This window comes from Nicotiana sylvestris, chromosome 1 (genome assembly GCF_000393655.2).
Source record: "Nicotiana sylvestris chromosome 1, ASM39365v2, whole genome shotgun sequence".
Lineage (NCBI taxonomy): Eukaryota > Viridiplantae > Streptophyta > Magnoliopsida > Solanales > Solanaceae > Nicotiana > Nicotiana sylvestris.
The window spans coordinates 79,550,082-79,562,618 of NC_091057.1; the positions used below are offsets into that span (position 1 = coordinate 79,550,082).

The window sequence follows — 12,537 nt, forward strand, 5'->3', positions numbered from 1 at the left end:
AGGGAAGGCAGTTCAAGTTTCAAGGGAAGATAGTTCAAGTTTCACGGGAAATCAGTTTCAAAGGAAGACAGTTCAAGTTCAGCAATCAGGCGCCCACCTGGAGAACAAGGGAAGACAATTCAAGTTTCAAGGGAAAGCAGTTTCAAAGGAAGACAGTTCAAGTTTTGGCAATTAGGCACCCACCTGGAAAATCAAGGGAATTCACTTCAGAATACAATTCAAGTCAGCAACAAAAGAAGCTCGCGGTAAGAATGCGAGTCAACAGTCTGAGATGATCAACAGAAGTTAGTCACATCCAAAATAAAATAAAGGCGCAGGAGTTGATGAAAGATGTGAGCTGCTCAAGACATGGTTGAAGTCATGAGCGCTACATGTCCGGTCTTGATCCGAAAAGCTAAAGAAGAATGAACTAGTACCTGCAGTTAGCAAGGGTCAAGGCTCAAATCTAAAGTCCGCATGAAGAGCCATGCAAGACACAAGATCAAGCTTCAGAAGACTTATAGATAGGAATCTTGTAACTCATAGGTGACAGACTTAGTTAATCTTTTTCATTTTTTTGATTTTGATGTAATAACAGGACCGCGGACCGAAACCTCGGCGGAACGGGACCTCACTCGACCCTCTCATCCTCTCCACACACTCCATCATCTCATTCACTTCTGAACTACACGCGGCATGATTCTTTTATAGCCAAAGATATGTAGGCAGCTCAGATACTAGGGCTCGGTCACATTCTCCTTTCTCTTAGTTTTTGGTCTCCCTAAATAAGGGTCGGGTCAAAAAACCTGTCTCGTCGTTCTTTGTCTAAAAACTATTCGCGTTTCCAGTCAAAGAGGGGCAGCTGTAGACATGTAATTTTTGACTCTCCCCAAGATTTTACACATTTTAGGATTAAATATTTAGTTTAGGTTTAATATAGTTATTTCAACTAATTTTGACTCATTTATTTTATTTCGTCATAAAAATAAAAATTACAAAAATAGTATTGATATTTTATTTTTCCAAAAAAGGATAAGAAGAAAAATTTCAAAAAAAATATATATCTATAGTTCTTTAGTTTAGTTAAAAAGTTGTAGGCCTTAATAAGTATTGAGTATTTTTAAATTTCTTTAATTTGGCTATGATGTTTTCATTTTTAATTATTCCCAACTAGTTAAATAATTAGAATTTTTGGTTTATTTAAAAAAAAGAAATGAAAGAATAAATGAAATACAAATAAACAGAAAAAACTACAAAAAGATTTATACTTTTTAGAGTAAGTACTAATTTTTATTTTTCATTTACAAGAAAGAAAAGTTTTCAAAAAAAATAATAATACTAGTTTAGTACAACTTTTAAATTAGAGATTTGAGTGTAGTAATTTACCTAATAGATCTTTATTTATTATTGTTAATTAAAAAATCATAAAAAAGATGAGGAATTTTGGTTGTCATGTCGTTCCAAGTGGAATAACAAACCACATGCCAAAGATTCCTTTTTGTTGATTTTCAGTTTTGGCATTTTGCATAAACAATGATATCCTTCAAAAAAATATTAATTAAGAATTGACTACTCATTTTTCTTTGTTTACCACCCCACGTGATCTCACTTGCACACTATTGTTTTTTATGTGTGTATAACCAACAGGTAGAGGGGTGGGGACCTTACACTCTTATCCTAATCTCATTTATTTTTCTTGGCCAACAATTCACTACCTGCCTATAAAATGCGCACTCTCACCTCTCTGAAAAAGGAAGACACCTACAGAGAGTAGCAAGAGGGGAAAAACAGTAAAAAGCTGGGAAATAGAGAGAGAGCAACAGGGGGGTGGGGGGCGAAGAATAACAGGGAAAGGGGGTTTGCACAACAAAAACAAAAACAAAGGGACCTGGGGCACGAAGGACACGGAAAAAAAAACCAAAGAAAAAACGAAAAAAATAGCCACAAAAGTCTTTCTTCTTGGCTACAGTTTTAACCCCACTATCATCTTCGCCTTTGCTGGTGTTAGCTCGCTGGATATGGACACCAACAGTTGGTTTTAGATTTTTCGGCAGCTCTGTTTTTTGCTGTTCATCATTTTTTAAGAAAATTTATTATGGGTGAAACTAGATTGGAGAGACAAGATTACTCTCAGTAGTGGACGTTTCCTTCATGCTTGGAGTAACAACAGTCATGAATGCCGGCAGACCATCCCTTTCTCCGCCTCCATCGTCAGCATTGCCTTACCTTCCACCCGCCTTTTGCTACTGCCTTTTGCGTTTTTCTTCCAGTTTGCTACTGGAGTTCCACTAGTTTGAATCCAGTTTTGGAGCTCGTTTGTGAGCTCTGCTCGGAGCTGGGTATTGAGGTTTCGAGGTCTTCAAGGTTTGGTCCGTCGAGGTCTCCGGCGAGTTTCTGTAACTCGGAATTTCGTTATTGAGCTTCGTTTCAAAATTATCTGAGTTCATAGAGGTCTGTTTCTTGGCCATTTCTCACTTTTTCTTGCTCTTTGTTATTAGCTTGCTAAATAATATAAAATACATTAGCTCATTATATGCCTCAGAATGTTGTTTGTTTCTGTCCGTACAAAGCTTTGAAGGTCTATTTTATTTTTAATTATTTTCATGTAAAATGTATCTTAGATAGTCCTTTTATTAATTGTTGTGTTAGTTTAGAATTATGCTCTAATGATAAGCTGTGATTTTCACCATAACCCTATTGAGCATGTACTCCCAAGATATCTAGGTCTGTGGCTGTTAGTTGTTTTTCTTTTTTCTCTCATTCATTGACTTTCTTCTGCCGCAAAGGCTATAATAGCTTGTATCTTTAAATAAAAGAACTGGAAAGAAACCTGTGCAGTATATCAAGGCCGAAGCAGAATTCTAAAATACATGAATTTTTTCCTATTTTAATTACTCATTGCCTTGTTAGTTGCACGTTATTTGTCATGGAAAAGTTTTTGTTTGATTTCTTGGATTTTTTTTGTGAAGCTGACCCAAAATGCCAACAAGGCTATAAGTTAGTACATCTTTTCCATAAAAAATTAAATTCATTCCTTCCACAATAAATTCCATAGTCATGACCTCATAACTTATCTCAAATTAGTGTAGGAAAATAACCAAATAAATATTCGTAGTTTGCTTTAGGCGCGTTAATAATAATTATCGTGACTGTGAGTACGGATCCCGTGGCACTGTCATGATACCTAATCCAAATTCGGGTGTGCATTTCATATGAACCGGCCATAAAAATTTTGAATAATAATAAAATAAACATGACGCGAACCGCATGTGCATTGTAGCGTAGTTTGCCATGTGTTCCAAAACGGCAAGTGTACAATCGTAACTTGTTCAAGAAATAATTCCATAAATCTTGAAAGCGGTTTAAAATAATTAAAAGCGGTTATAAAGCTAAAAATGCATGTAGGTTTAAAATATGTAATTAATCATGTAATTAGGCCAATTGTTAATAGTTGAGCGACCATGCTAGAACCACGGAACCCGGGAATGCCTAACACTTTCTCCCGGGTAAACAGAATTCCTTACCCAGATTTTTGTATTCGTGGACTGTAAACAGAGTTAACCTTTCCTCGATTTGGGATTTAAACCAGTGACTTGGGATACCATAAATTATCCCAAGTGGCAACGCTGAATTGTAGATAAAATAATCCTGGTTTGATTGTCACTTAAATTGGAAATACTCCCTTATACCCCTTTTGGGGCGGTAAAAAGGAGGTGTGACAGATGGGATCAAAACCGTCTACGGGGAACAACATGCAGCAATGGAGATGTTCGCGGTGCACGATGTGGCACCGGCATCAGGACCTCCACCCGCAAAAGAGCTAAAGGGTAATCAAGTCACGCCTTCGATCAAACCCGATCAAACAAAGTAAAGGACCGTACCGCATCCTCGTCTCGAGTAACTAGGATGCATCGGTCCTCGAAATGTCGCTGGTACATCCTACACTAAGGTATAACCATATCCCTTTTCATTTCGTATTTCGTACTAACCCTTATGCAGGAGCCCGAACGAAGCAGTCAGAGTGTTAGTCCAGCTTGATGACCTTAAGGTTTCAAAGTATCCGCTGCACTCTTTTCCTTCGACCGAGTTTTTATCTCGAAAAGGGTTTTACCAGCAAGGTTTTTAACGAGGCAACATCTGCATTCTACCTAAGGGAGACTCAACAAATGTTCGAGGCTTCCTTCGCAATCAACCTCGAACACTGGGGGGCATCCCCCCTCCCCCCCGAAGGCCATCCGCTCGGAAAAGCCAAGAAACGCCAAATGGGGTCCCTATAGGAAAATAATGTACCGGGCCAAACGGTCGAACGAACCATGTCCATATAGCTGGGCCCCTGACAACGAATACATGTACACTTGTACCAAATAATTGAAAAATATCTTTTGTCAAAGCATATCGCGCTCCAGAAGAAGCTTGGCACCTCCGCGAAAATGATTTCTCTACCGGAAACGTCCCCAAGACTCGAGGACTGATGTCAACAATTCAACGCCCGAATGACCTCTGGGTCGGGACTCCAAAATAACAAGCTCTCAGGTAAGGCAACAATCGCAAAACATCTCCAAGGCCAAAGGCGCCTGACACTCAGGGACTGGCGCCGATATCTCCAAGAACGTATGACCTCAGGGTCAGGATCTCCAAAATCGTAATCCTTCGACAAGGAAATACAAAGGTTGCGAATAATGGCTCCTGAGTCAGGAAACCCTCGATTACTCGAGGACTGCCATCAAGCGCCACCTTCATCGACTTATCAAAACCCGAGTCCCTAAGACCCCAAGCGGGCAGACTCGGTCTTGTAAGACCTACTTAAGGCAACAACTATATCTATAAGACCTCAACGACATGAATAACATGTAAGACCTCAATGGCATGAAAAATATGTATGACCTCAAGCAAGGCCTGAACCACACTTGTACCAAGTGAAAACCCTGTAAGACCTCAACGGCATGAAAAATCTGTAAGACCTCAAGCAAAGCATGAACCACACTTGTACCAAGTGAAAAACCTGTAAGACCTCAATGGCATGAAGAATTTGTAAGACCTCAATGGCATGAAAAAACTGTAAGACCTCAACGACATGAAAAAACTGTAAAAGCTCAATGGCATAAAAAACCTGTAAGACCTCAACGACGTGAAAAACTTGTAAGACCTTACTAAAGGCATAAACTCGATCTCAAAGTTTCGGCTATATATCGAACTTGTAAGACCCCTAAAAAGGCATAACCTCGATATAGATGTCGAGACTATTTCACTCGGGAATCAAAGGCTCTAGCCAAACACAAGTGACTATGGTCAAACGGCTGTACCAACTGAATTAACACAACCCAGGGGTGCCCGACCATCGCTACGAGGCGTAAGAGCCATTGTCGCCAGCCCACATAGGCCTTCAAATTACTCCGAATCTACTTCGGAAAGAACCAGTTAAACAGGCTACCCTCGGCATACGCAAATGAGCTTCGACCATCTCAGCTTTAAATCATGAGATTTGAGCTACTCAGCCTCCGTGCCAAACCTCCCGAGGTGCTCGAACATCGCCGCAAGTTGCTCAAAATTGAGGTTCTTTCCGAACCGACAACGAGCCAGGCAAAAATTACTTCAAAAGTCCTTAACGAGATGAAAATAAATCCTAATGAGCCTCAGGGCCACATACATAAAAGGTCGCATCGACCAAGCACGTAAGCGCTATAGTTGCCAGCCTAATGAGCCTCAGTGCCACACACACAAAAGGTCGCTTCGACCAAACGCGTAAGAGCCACTGTCGCCTGCCTGAAATCTGAAAACTTGAGGGTCAAAATGAGCTCGAGTCGTAACCCGATTTGAAGTCTGGACCCAAAATAGTTAACTATATATGCCTAAGGGAAAACCATAAGAGCCATTATCGTTAGCTTACACTAAAAGGTCGCTTCAACCCAAAGTGTGAGAGCCATTATCGCCAGCTTACATTAAAAGACCGTATCGGCCCAAGGCATAAGAGCCACTGTCTCCAGCCCACGTGCATTAAAAGGTTGCATCGACCAAAAGCGTAAGAGCCACTATCGCCAGCCTAAAATTTGGCCATTTAAAGGAAATATAAGCTCGAGTCGATGCCCGAATCGGGGACTGAGCCCAAAATAGGTGGCTTAGGTATGCCTAAGAGCGAAAGTATCTAAGAGCCTACGGGCCAGTGCAATGAGCCTCGGGGCCACATCCATACTCTGAGGATTCCTACCATTGCAAAAACTAGATCGCCTGGTCAAAATCAAGACAAAAAAAGATACGAAAGGAGTAAAGTCGCTAGGTTTTTTTTCACATACATGCAAGAAACGCAACCTCCAGCTACAAATATGCTTTGAAAATGCAACATACATATGGCAAAATATACGCCCCCCTCCTAGGGGTTACGACCTGCCGGTCTCATCCTTGCTTTCCTCGGCATCGGGCAAAAGCAACCGAGCATCATACTCATTCTCCCTTGCTAGAGCCAATTCTTCCGAGAGGGCGAAACCCCTATCACGGATCTCCTAGAGGGTCTTTATTCGAGACTTGCAATGAGCATATTCTTCAATCCTACCTTTGCGGTCGAGGATCCTTCTCAGCTCAGCTTGAGCATCGGCAGCATCCTTTGAGTAGATCTCCATCTCCTGGTCAGCCTTAGTCCGGCTCATTGCGGCTTCTACCCGAGCATCAACGATCTTAGCCCCGACTTTCGAAAGCTCGAACTCGAGCTTTGCAATCATTTCTGTCTGAACCAAAGCATTGTCGTGAGCTAGGCGAAGTTGAGATTCAAAAGCAGGAACTTTGGCCAGAGGATCCTTCCCTCCTAAAGCCTTAGCCTCTGCCCGGGCTTTCAATTCATCACGCTCAAGACTGGCCCGGTCAACTTCATCTTGAAGGCGTTCTAGGTCCTCCATCTTTTTCTGCAACTGAAATAAACTAAGTATTAGTCCCAGGAGCCAGGAGGCAGAGTGTACACTCAGACGAGACAGAAAACTACCTACTCCTTCAGGTGGTTTGTGTAATTCAAGCTCTGGCTCACCTCGTACTACAAATGTACTAACTCGACTTCTTTTTCATCACAAAGGAGCCTCAGGGATCTCTCTTCATCCAGAGCTTTCCGAAGCCTGTCATCACAATGAAGCAGCCCGGACTTATGCTTGTCGAATGCCTGCAAAAGAACACTCAATAAGAAAGGGAAGGTGCAAAGCTCGAAAGACCTATGCCGAAATTCACCACCAAGTGAAGCCGACGGGCTTCCTCGAAGACCAAACACACACCTGCCAATCCAGTCCCTGCGGCCCTGAAAGAGCCTATTCTGGTCGAAGCACGGTCGCTTGGTGTATGCGACCTCGAGTTTCTAGTATCTCCCAAAATGCTATCGATGAGAAAATAAGGTGACAACAACGAAGAAGCCCTCTTTCCAGAACCGGGAGCTGCGGACACGACAGGCTCGGATGATGCATCTGCTCTGAAGCCTTGGTCCCGCTTGGCCTTACTTTGAGCGTTGTCACCCTGCAAAAGCGCCTCTCGTTCATTATTATCGTTCTTCAGCCCGAAAGTTGGCAACCCTTCCGCCTCTCCGAGGGAGAACGTCCTCGCCTTGAAAGGCTCTCCAATGCCTACAACAGTGAGATTAATACACGTAAAGGGGATATGTTTCTCCACATGAAAGAAGGGAAAGGAAAGAATAGCACAGTACTCACCATGGTATTTTGCTTCCCATCTACCCCGGGGTGCAGCTCGCCACTTGCGCTCGTCACTAGTCGAGTAGGTATCCAACCTTCAGACCCAGTTTGGCAAATCGGGAACATCGCTCGGCGCCCATGAAACCGCTACGGGAAAAGAAAAGAAGGCACGATTACGAAACAAGGCTTTCGCCATAGACAAAACTGATATAGCACGAGATGCACCACTTACGAGCGTAATTCCATTCCTCAGCGAATGGCATGAGCTCCATAGGGATAATGTCAGCGGTCTGCAACCGGACGAAGCAACTCATCTATCCCGGTCTCCATCTTTCTCGTCATCAACAATGAAGGGCGTAGTCGATCGGCATCGCAAGGTCAATAAACCTCGATGGTGGAAGGGCCAGTACAACTTGATAAGATGACTAAGAGTAAAGTCAAGCCCTGCCTTCTCCGCAAAAAATCTCATCATCAGCACTGTTCGCCAAAATGACGGATGGATCTCCGCCAAGGTAACTCGATACTCGAGGAAGAAATCGAGCACAACCCTATCGAGGGGGCCTAATGTGAAAGGGTATGTGTACACATTCAAGAATCAATCGGCATGATACGTGATGCCCTCACTCGGGGGAAGTATCTGCGGTACTACTTTTTCCCCCCATCCGCAATTTTTTTTCACCAACCTAAGATGTTCTTCTCCTATCAAAAAAGCAACCTTCAAGGCATACTCTCGTTGGTCCTGAATGCCGGAGGAAAAGCTCTCCCCTCCCTGTCGAACAGATCCCGACATGGCAGCTACGACTATGACGAAATTAGAAAACTAAAGTGGGAATATGTGCAAGTGCATTAATGCTGGAGTGACGAAAGGCTAGCGCAGAAAAAGAAGGGAAACTGCTTAAAGTGGTGGGATCCCCTAAAGAGCCAAAAATGTCCATGAATATATATGTAAGAAATGACGATGGTTCGTTTGCCTCAAAACTAGCTAAAAACAACATCGCCAGTCTCGGGGCGATACCCAACCTCGAGGATCTCCATCCAACAAAAGTTAGGCTTTAAGGAGCCAATAACACCTTATCTAGTCCCGAGGTGGTACCCGACCTCGAGGACCTTTATTAGAATAAGGTTAGGCTCCAATAAGCCAATAACACCTTCTCCAGTTCCGAGGTAGTACCCGACCTCGAGGACCCCCACCAGAACAAGGTTAGTATCCAAGAAGCCAATAACATCTTCTCCAGTCCCGAGGTGGTACCCGACCTTCAGGACCTTCGTCAGAACAAGGTTAGTCTCTAGAAAGCCAGTGACATCATTACAAGACCCGAGGTGGTACCCAACCTCGGGGGTTTTAGGCTCCAAGGAAATAAGCATTTAAACCCCACCCGCATAGGCTTGGCCCCGCGGTACCGTCTGAGATAGGACAAACCCTCTTTCAAAATATATCTATGGCGCCCTAAGGCTATTTACGCTGAGCCTAGAGCAAGTTTCCAGGTGGTTTGAATTTGAACGAACCTCCTCTCGGGGACTGCCCTCGAGAGATCAAAGGCAGTTCCTATCTCCGGGCCTTCGACCAAATTTCTTCTCAAAGGTTACCACAGTGTTTAACTAATAAACCATGATTCCAAGGCCCAAAATGTTACTTTCATTCTACTCGAAGTCAAGGTCCTGGCGAACCGAGTCCATCGGCCCGATTTAGGTTCGATCCAAGGGATCGCAAAGGGTTCTACGCAAGGCCATATTAATCAGCCAAAGGCCAGAAAGAATACTCGCACTCGGGTTTGGTATTTGGCAATAGCAGACGGAGCCATGCATTCAGAGTCTCCACAAACATAAAAGAATATAGCAAGCATCGAAGACAAATTGGAGAAAATATCTTTGTTTTCATGAAACATTCAATTGCAAAAGCCCACGAGGGTTCCTTACATATGATTACAAAAGCCCACGAGGGGTTCTTACACAGAAACAAAGAAGCGAGAGGGTACACACGTAGTGAAAGCCTGGGACCTAATCTACTCTCGAAGATTCATCTCTGATATCAGCATCTCCGAGCTCTGACCCCTCGAGCATGCATCCTTGATGGTGATACCTTCAACCGCCATCTCCTCTAGGTTCCCAGCTCAATCCCACGGAGCAATATCTCCAAGGGCAAAGATGAAGAAGAGGAAAGTGGGAAGGCAAAGAAGAGGAAGGTGATGCAGAAGAGGCAGAGAAAAGAGATATAGACCGCCGAAGCCAAAGGTTGAAGATTCAGTGGGCCTCAACCCTACTCGCATGGACGCTCTGGGTCCACCTTCCGGGACATCGTGTCGTGTGATCTTAACGGTCAGTGCACCATTTTATCCCTTGAGAAAAGACCCGAGGGATGAAGTGCAGCAGCAGGCAAGGGTAGGAGAGTGAGCAGCGGTGTGTAGTCCGAACACTCTCCCGAGCAGCGGTGTAGATTCCAAATATTCCCCCAAGTCGGAATAGTCTGACCCCCTTCATCTCGTCACCTTGGTCTAATGACAACAACAGTGATAGCTGTAACAACAACAACAACAACAATGAGATAGTGTAATCTCGCTCGGCACAGCAAAGCCCAGGTAAAGGGCCATGGTGCAGCTGGTAAGAACGCCGCTGTAATATCTTAAGGTCAAAACCCCCAGACATGGCGGGTAGCAATAAAAGAAGGATAATGAGGATGAGAAGAAAAGAATGAAAAGATGTTGAGAAACACTTGAATAAAAAGTTATCATGGAAAGGCCCCATTTATAGGGGATGATAGTGTGGCCTACAATGCCTTAAGAAGACGTATCGACAGGCACAATCAATGCGCCATTGGAAACTGGATCGACGGCAATACGGTCGCCTTGAAGAATGGGAATCAGCAGCACATTGAACGACGCTGAAAAGACAAGTCCATGGGATGTATCAGTTATCGTGGAGACTTACATCATAAGTATGATATCATCGGCATGACATCACTGCGGGAAGTCTGAAGAGTTAGGTGTCAAAACCGTTTCTTATCACTCCTCTCTAAGAAATGCGGGGACTATCTGTATACGGTGAAATCGGAGGGTCCAATTTCTCATTATCAAAGCACCTCGGAAGACCATCTCGAAGTCCTGGGGCTACAAGGCCACGATCGAGATTCCTCCCTAGAGGTTCATCGACACTCGATCTTGTGATAATTCCAACCACAGCAACGGCAGAAACGGGGAGTTCCCAAGGCACATGGCTAGGACTGACAGAGCCTAGGGAGCTACTCTAAGACCCGAGTCCGGGTGTCATCTAGTAGTCATATCTCCATATCTTTGTAATTAATGCTTGTTGTACTTTTATGGGATTTCCCTCCTATATAAAGGGGATCCTTATCACTTTGTAAGGGTGGGTCACTTCAGTTACTGCACACTAAAATATAGAAGAACACACTCTTTGCTTTCTAACATACTCTCTTGATATTATTGCTCCCATTTATTATTTCCACATTTATTCATCATTTATTGCTTATCATTGACTATAAAGAGCCTCAGACAATCTTATTATAATTTTTAGTCACATAGAAATTACCCTTGATAGCTCGTAGCCGAGACCGGGATCAACCTCGAGGCTCCAAATCGGCAAGCTCGAGGCCCCGAATAGGTGTCCTACCAGCTTGGTTATAGCGTTATCCTTAACTCTATGTCATTTTTAAATCTTGCATGCTTAGCAGCAACTGCCTAACAAACTAGCATAAAAATAGATCACGTATTTTTAGAGTCCCATCAAGAAATTTAATTGTTATTACCATTTTCACGGTAAATAGTTTATCTGAAATGTATATTGATTTTTATGGCATTTTGAGAAGATTTTATTAACGTATTTCATATGCATTTCATGCATTTATACATGCACATTGACCCATGACCAGATAGCATTATATACATGTATATATATGTATATGGGATACGGGAAAGGTTACAACGTTATTAATGTACCACCACCTAATCAGGTGGTATACGTTGATGATTTTGCCCACAGTGGCTGAGATGATATGATGGGATGCCCTTAGAGGCTTGATGATGTTATGAACACATTTACCTATGCACGACATGACATTCATATGCATATGCATGACACTATAAGTATTTCATGATTTACAGAGTTGTCTAGACTTACAGGTTGAGTCATGTACTCTATATTTCTTCCATGTCTTTTATGTACTTATTTATGTTCCTTACATACTTGGTACATTATTTGTACTGACATCACTTTTGCCTAGGGACGCTATGTTTCATGCATGTAGGTTTTTATAGACAGGTTGAAAGCCCTCCAAGTAGGCTATCAGCTCAGCGGAAGATGTTGGTGCGCTCCATTTGTTTCGGAGTTGCTTGTTTGGTTAGTATGATTTAGATGTGTATTTTTTGGCATGGTGAGACTCTGTCCTGAACTTTATGAAAATTATGTATTCTTAGAGGCTTGTAGACATATGCCATGTACGTAAAAGATAGTATGACCTTGTCGGCCTATGTTCAGTGTACGAGTGGTTAATTTTTGCCTTATAGGCCCGTATATCTTATGTATAAGTTTGTATGACATGTTGTATTCTACTTATCTCACAACAATCTTCCGTATCAGTTATCTATGATAGTATGACATGAAAAGATATGTTATGTTGGTGCTCGATTGAGTAAGGTACCAGGTGCCTATCGCGGCCCATCGGTTTGGGTCATGACAAATAGTTCAAAAATGAAGGTGATACATCTGACTTTTCCTTGCTCAATAATGCACCTTTGATGGTTACTATGGAACAAAATTTGGAACTTAGCAGATTGCCAACAATTGAAGGTAAGGACAACAGTTTTTGAGCTTAGCGGGGAGAGTGCTAGTAATCCAGATGGATTCACTGGCCTATTTTATCAAACATGCTGGGATATTATTGATTTTG

At 42.8% G+C, this 12,537-nt stretch overlaps 1 long non-coding RNA gene across 1 annotated transcript; it reads left to right on the plus strand.

Annotated features, from left to right (window-relative positions):
• Positions 1-1,737: 1,737 nt before the first annotated feature.
• LOC138880699 (uncharacterized) lies at positions 1,738-12,140 on the plus strand. Its single transcript, XR_011403354.1, has 2 exons — positions 1,738-2,430; positions 11,872-12,140. It is a non-coding gene; the product is annotated as an uncharacterized lncRNA (long non-coding RNA).
• The last annotated feature ends 397 nt before the right edge of the window (positions 12,141-12,537 follow it).